Here is a 7,550-nt window from a genome sequence, read left to right on the forward strand (position 1 = left end):
GGTATCTTTCCAAAACAATTAAAAGAATCATATCACAGTGACACAGGCGCACCTATGTTTATAGCAGCACAGTTTGTAATAGCTAAAACTTGGAAACAGCCCATTTGCCCATCAGTTGGAGACTGGATAAAGAAGATGTTTTTCTATAAAATGGAATACTACTCAGCCATAAAGAATGAGAAAGTAGATTCATTCATAGGAAAATGGATACATTTCGAGGATATACTGCCACGTGAAAGAAATAAGTCACACATGTGTAAATACAGAATAGTTTCTCTGGTGTGAAAAACTAAAATAGTACTCAAGATCCTAATGGGATTATTAGCAATGTGATATAGGAAGAAAAGGGCTAAAGGTGTAGGCACAGTGGGAAGGGTAGGGGAAGAGGAATAAGGGAAAGGAAAAAATATGAGAAAATGTAAAAATGGAATTAAAGTGCTTGTAGGTGGGGAGGGGAGGAGGGAGTGAAGGGAGGGCAGGGACAAGGGGAAAATATGAGAACCAAGACCTGTCATGTAAAGGTCAAGATCCCAATGATGAATGGAACTGTACTGTATACCTAGAATGTACCAATAAACTCAATTTTTTAAGAAAGAAATCAAGCAATAACAAATGCTAGCTGGGATGTATGGAAAAAGGAACCCTTCTCCGCTGCCAGTGGGAGTGTAGACTGGTGTGACCACTGTGGAAATCAGTATGGAGGCACCTCAAGTAAGAGGAGTATAGGTCCAATTTGACTCAACTATTCCCCCTGCTGGGTATCTTCCCAAAACAATTAAAAGAATCATATCATAGTGATGAATGTGCACCCATGTTCATATCAGCACAGTTTCTAATACCCAAAACTAGGAAGTAGCCCAATTGCCCATCAAATGGACACTGGATAAAGAAAGTATGGGCTTTTAAAAAAATTAGAACTAGAACTATTCAGATATACATAAAGAATGATAAACTACAGTCATTTATAGCTATGTGGATGCACACTGAGAGCATATTCTCAAGTGAGATAAATAGGAAACACATGAATAAATACCAAATAATTTCACTGGTGTGAGAAATGGAAAGTGCAAATAAAGATTAAAATGTATAACAAACAATGTGAAATAATAAGAAAAGGGGATATGGGAAGTGGAAGAGGTAAGGGAAAGGAAAGAAGGGAATGGAATTAATATGACAAAATGAAAAAAATGAAAACAAAATTTTTGTAAATATTAAGAACAAATCCTCAATAGCATGAAAACTTTCACAAAGAATCAACCACGGTGATCCTACTGTATTAAAAAGATTTTACAGTGCAATAGAAACCACCAATAGAGCTAAAAGACAACCTATAATGTAGGAAAAAAATTTTACCACTACTCCACAGACAAAGAACTACTATCCAGAACATGTAAAGAACTCAAAAATATCTGCCTCCCCAAATACAAAGACCCAGCTAAAAACTGGGCATCTGAAATGAACAGATGTTTCTCAAACAAAGAAGTAAAAGCAGCAAAAAAATTATGAAAAAAGGTTCAACATCACTGGTCAATCGAGAGATACAGATGAAAACAACACTGAAATTCCACCTTACCTAAGAAAGAATGGCTGCTATCAAGAAATCAACCAATAACAAATGCTGGCAGGCCTGTAGGGAGAAAGGAACCCTTCTCCATTGTTGGAAAGGCAGACTGGTGCAACCACTGTGGAAATCAATATGAAAATACCTCAAACAACTAGGATTAGAGGTCCCATTTGACCTAGCTACACCTCTGCTGGGTATCTTTCCAAAAGAATTAAAAGAATCGCACCACAGTGATATGTGTGCACCCATGTTTGTGGCGGCACAGTTTATAATAGCTAAAACTTGGAAACAACCCAAAAGCCCATCAAGAGGAGACAGGATAAAGATGTGGTTTTTCTATAAAATGCGATACTACTCAGCCATAAAGAATGAAAACCTAGAGACATTTATAGATAAATGCATGCACATTGAGGCCATACTAGTAAGTAAAATAAATAGGACATACTTGAGTAAATACTGAACAGTATCTCTGGTGTGAAAAACTAAAAGTGTAAATAAGGTTCAAAAGGTATAACTGATAGTGGGAAATAAGAAGAAAATGGATAAAGGGGAAGTCAGAAGGAGAGGGAAAGAAAATAAGGGAAAAGAAAAAAGTGAAAAAAGGAAAAAACGGAAACAAAGTCTTTTGTAAAGAGTGAAGGGTGAAGTGGGTGAAGGCAGGGCAGGGGTATGGGGCAAAATAAGAACCAAGCCACATCATGTAAATGAACAAGATCCCAATGATAAATAAATATATTGTTTACTTTAAATGTACCAATAAACTTAATGGAGTTAAAAAGAGTCATTGTAAATAGGGATGGCTGGAGGGGTTGAAGGAAGGGCAGAAAATGGGGAAAATAAACGAAACAAGATAGATTATAAGGTACAAATTGGCAATGATGAATGTCATTATATTGCATATCGATTTTTTTTTTTTTTTTTTTTTTTTGGTACTGGGGATTGAACTCGGGTCCTTGAACTTGCAAGGCAGGCCACTGAATTGCTGAGCTAAATCCCCGGCCCTTGCATACCGAAAATTAACCAATAAAATTAATTTTGTAAAACTGCAAAACCAACCTCATCACTGAGGAACCTTGTGGCACCAATCCTGGCAATGTATTATGCTGCCATATTTCTTAGCTTTTTCTGTCTCTGGGAACAGTTTTTTGAAACACGAAGAGCACAAGTTTCCCATACGTGGCACACTGTAGCCATCACGCGGATAAAGCTCCATCATACCCACCACCAATAAGGCTTCTTTACCAAAGAACCAAGTATTCTGAAGAGGCTACTTGCAGTGAACTAAGAAAACCTTTGGCTCCGGGCTGGGCTCCCTGCCTCCTGCTAAAGCCCCAGGAGGACGGTAGTTACCTGGCAGCGCTACCCTGTTGTGGAAATAAAGGACCTGGAGGGCACTTCCAGCTGACAGCAGCCGCCATGACAGGAAGTCGTGGGGCGCGGCCTCGGTTCCTCTGGCCAAGACTGGACCAGAGACCCCCTCACGCAGCAGTGGGCTGTTGAGGGCACTGACTCCTCCACCTGCCACTGTCAGCGATTATTCCTGGGCCTTTACGTGATGCCCCAGTGGAATGGGCTTTCGGTTCCACCTTGCAGCCGAGTGAGAACACGAAGACAGGGCAGGTCCGGGTGCCAGTGGCACGTTCAGTCCTGCCCCTCAGTGTCCCAGTTGGGCCCCAACACTCTACATTTGTATTCCAGGTAGTGATCTTAGAGCAAAAGAACGCGAAGCCAGCTTGGCTTGGGTCTATGTGCAAACCCTACTTTCCTCATTGGCTAGGGCTTCATGGAGGAGCAGCTCATGACATACGACTTTATGAAACGTCCTCAACGCGATGGCAGTATTGCTTCAGGAGACCCAACCAGCCCACAGCCATATGCTCTCCCTCTGGCTTACGCGTTTGAAAATAAAAGACCACTGAGACACAGAACAGCATGTGTTACCTCCTACTTTGCTTAATTATACAAAATATGTTCCACCGTTAGAATGATACATTTGCTTTCAATTTGATATAAGTGGTAGATTTAAAAGGCAAGTCCCAGTATTTTAACCCAAGCTGCACAAATATGAAAATAAAATGAACCCTTTTAAAATTTTGCAAAACTGATACCAAAGCCACCCACCTACATCAGTCAGCTTCTCTCTTCCAAAATCCGTTTCAGAGGACCAAGTCTCCCAGTATTGTTCTTCTTCACCCAACATTGCACCTCCAGTGCTTCCTCTCCATCATCACATCATCTCATTGTCTCCTGGCATTGATGACCAAACATCCGGGTTGCATGCCTAGGAAGGAAAATAAAATACTCAGGATTGTGGGCTCCATGAAGAATAGATCCAGGCTCTGGGAAGCTCGGTTCTCATGGGGACACAAGTCCTAGGTTCCCTGGAAGTCCTACTCCACACTCCGACCTAGGCACCACGCCTTGCGTGTTCATCAGAGACTGACTTTAGGTGAAGCTGGTGGACTCCAGGCTGAATAAAGTCTTCCCTGGAGTGACAGCTGTAATTGAAAGTGTACATACTCCATTGGGAGAGCTCAGTTTGGTGTCATGGAATCATTCCTTAATGTACAAGCCTCTTTCCACAGTAAGTGGCCTCTCCCTGGTATCTATGAATGTGCTGCGTAAGTGAGTTTTTCTTTTGACTTCAGGAAAGCTCTTACGAATTCTCTTTCATAGAATAGTCACAGAGATTGAACAGAATTCAGCAAATAGCTATTTCTTTTTTCTTTTTGCAGCTTTAATTGAGTTTATTGGTACATTTTAGGGAAACAGTACAGTTACATTCATTGTTGGGATCTTGTACCTCTACATGACAAGTCTTGAAAATAGCTATTTCTTTATGAAGAGGCATCCACCAGTCATAAAAATTTATATTGTACAGTGATAATCTTTCACACGTGTACCCCCATTATTCCAATACGTAGAGACAGTGATATAAGGAGACAAAATCTGCAATACATTTTCATTTAAATTGTATTTAGTAAAGAGCCATATACTTATCAAGAGTCTCACACCATCATGAAATTTGTATTATACAGTGATAATCTTTTCTATGCCTTGCATTCTTTCAATACGGACAATGTTTTAATTAGACATTGAAAATATACAATATATTTGCATTCAAATTATTTTCAGATACTCATTTCATGGCTTTTTTTCTTTTGTTTTGTTTTGGTACCATTGATTGAATTCAGGTCCATGTCCATGCAAGGCACAAGGTGGAACCACTAAAGAAAATCCCAGGGCATCATTGCATTTTAGATGGGACATTTTCATTTCTCATTTCCAGGTTGTCTTTAACATTATCATATATATGTGAAAAATCGGGATTTTAAAAATTAACATCAGCAATGGTTTTGATTTGTGTGTTCTCTTCAAAATATTACCTTCTCATTCAATAATCTAATCAATAAAAATCTATTTATGTCTATATACTTATATAAATATGGCATATAGATATTTTATAAAACTATACAGGTACAGCCTTTAGACTTGTTAGTGTTTTATTCTCCGATTTCTATCCTACAGCTAAATGTCTGAAATCTCAGCTTTCTGGGAGGCTGAGGATGTCAGATTCCAAATTATGCAAACTAAGAGCTTCAGTCCCAAAATAAAAAGGAATGTGCTGTTCATCACTACAAAGGCCTTGGTTTCACTGCCTCCCAAGGAAGAAAAAACATTTTATCTCAAATTTGATTTTTAGACCAACTTGGGGTTATCCTGCCTGAGCATCTCAAGGGTTCCTAGAAGTTTACCTTTAAAGGCTTCAAAGGATGAAAGCAGAAATTAGAGAGGACCTTGAACACTGGCACCTCTCAATTCTATATGAAGAGAACGGTTGATCTTGTACTTCCCTCAAAATCAGGCATCCTGACAGAACCCTCATGACACTTGGACATGGAGGAGTCACACCTTTCACATACAGCTAAGGTTATTCATGCATTTCTGTTTACATTCATGAAAATAGATTCTCTTAAACATCATAACCCATTATATGCTTACCCTAACCACTAACCATGATTGCAAACACACATATTTTGAAACTCTTCACAACTGGATGCACGTACAGCTACCACATGCTCATTTCTCTTCAGATACCCTTGTAGGTGTCCGTCACTTTTCACAGTCCTTAGCAGCAGCCTCTTACACCACCACTGGCAGAGTTTGGAGTGCTTCCACTTTTACATTTCACTCTGGACATTTCAGAATTTATGAAGCAGAAACGATATGTCAGGCCCACCACAGAGAGAAAAAGACAGGCACATTGAAGCATGTGTGAGGAGAAGGGAGTGGGGAAAAACCTACGAAATGACAACACGAGAAGGCAAAGGCAGGAGGTTGGAAACTTTGAGCCCATTCTGGACAAATTAACCCTTTAGCAAGGAGTGTAAAAAACAACAATGACTCATGATGTGACTCAGTGTGAAATAATTTGGTTTCAATCCCCAGTAAAGGAAAAGCATACAGGTGCTAGGTATAATTAAGTCTTTCTGCGCTTATACAGCATGTAGTTTTATAAAGCAATGTTCTCAATGCCATTTTTCTTCCTGTCCTTGCAGTACTAGGGACTGAACCCAAGGCCATCTTGCTCAGGTACCTCCCATTTTCTTGTTTTCATTATCTGACCAGGCTTAGCTAATTCACTAAATTTCTCACCCAGGCCAGATTTAAGATGATTCTGCCTCAGCCACAGAGATTGCCTTAATGGCAGGCATTGCCACCACGCCTGGTATTCCAAAACAAAACTCCTAAAGCAAGTTTTCTTCATCTGCAATTTGATCATTTTTGAAATATAATTAATGCTTTTGAGTACTCGCATCTCTTCCAAAGCACTGCCACTTTTTGAAATTGAGACAACATTCCCGTGACGTAACATTTCCCCATTTACTGTGTGCCATTCAGTGGCCTTCACTACATTCTCAGTGCTGTGCCAGCTGTACCTCTGTCTACTTCCACACAATTCTAGTTCCTCAGAGAAAGAAGTTAGTTTTTCTACCTTTGGGAGTCATTTTTTTGAGACGCGCAAGGAGGGAGGGGAGCACTCTCACGCTCGCACGGCACACTACTGCCATCGTGCGGAAATCACTTCATCTTCCCCACCACTACGGTTCCTCTTCCATATGACCCAGAGGTTAGCGAATGCCTACTTCTAGTGAACTAGAATTTGGCTTTGGCTCCACGCTGGGCTCCCTACCTCCTGCTAAAGCCCCAAGAGGACGGTAGTTACCTGGCAGCGCTACCCTGGGGTGGAAATAAAGGACCTGGAGTGCACTTGCAGCTGACAGCAGCCGCCATGACAGGAAGTCGTGGGGCGTGGCCTCGGTTCCTCTGGGCAGGACTGGACCAGAGACCCCCTCACACAGCGGTGGGCTGTAGGGAGCATGGACTCCTCCGCGTACCACTGACAGCGATTATTCCTGAGCCTTTACATGATGCCCCGCTGCAATGGGCTTTAGGTTCCACCATGCAGCCGAGTGAGAACAGGAAGACAGGGCAGGTCCGGGTGCCAGTGGCACGTTCAGTTCTGCCCCTCAGTGTCCCAGTTGGGCCCCAACACTCTACATTTGTATTCCAGGAAGTGATCTTAGAGCAAAACAACACGAAGCCAGCTTGGCATGGGTCTATGTGCAAATCTTGCTTTACTCATTGGCTAGGGCTTCATGGAGGAGCAGCTGATGACATTCGACTTTACGAAACTTTATCCGCGCGATGGCAGTATTGCACCAGGAGACCCAACCAGCCCACAACAAATGCTCTCCCTCCGCCTTTCGCGTTTGAAAAAAACGCACAATTGATAAAGAAACTAGGGCCAGCTACTTCTTCCTTTGCTTAATTGCAGAAAATATATTCCACCATTAGAATAATACATTTGCTTTCAATTTGATATCACTGATAGATTTAATAGGCAAGGCTCCTGTTGTATCCCAAGCTCCACCAATAGGAAAATAAAATGAACACTTTAAAAATTTTATAAAAGTGATATCAA

At 41.1% G+C, this 7,550-nt stretch overlaps 1 long non-coding RNA gene across 7 annotated transcripts in view; it reads right to left on the bottom strand.

Moving 5' to 3' along the window:
- The window catches only part of LOC104854971, a 119,035-nt gene that overhangs the window by 41,167 nt on the left and 70,318 nt on the right, over window positions 1–7,550 (bottom strand). For all 7 annotated transcript variants that reach the window (XR_004515848.1, XR_004515851.1, XR_004515849.1 and 4 more), the window contains one exon: window positions 3,686–3,845. This is a non-coding gene — a long non-coding RNA (uncharacterized LOC104854971). The remainder of the gene's footprint in view (window positions 1–3,685; window positions 3,846–7,550) is intronic.

This window comes from Fukomys damarensis, unplaced genomic scaffold (genome assembly GCF_012274545.1).
Source record: "Fukomys damarensis isolate Sample0158 unplaced genomic scaffold, DMR_v1.0_HiC HiC_scaffold_39, whole genome shotgun sequence".
In the NCBI taxonomy this organism is placed as follows: Eukaryota; Metazoa; Chordata; class Mammalia; order Rodentia; family Bathyergidae; genus Fukomys; species Fukomys damarensis.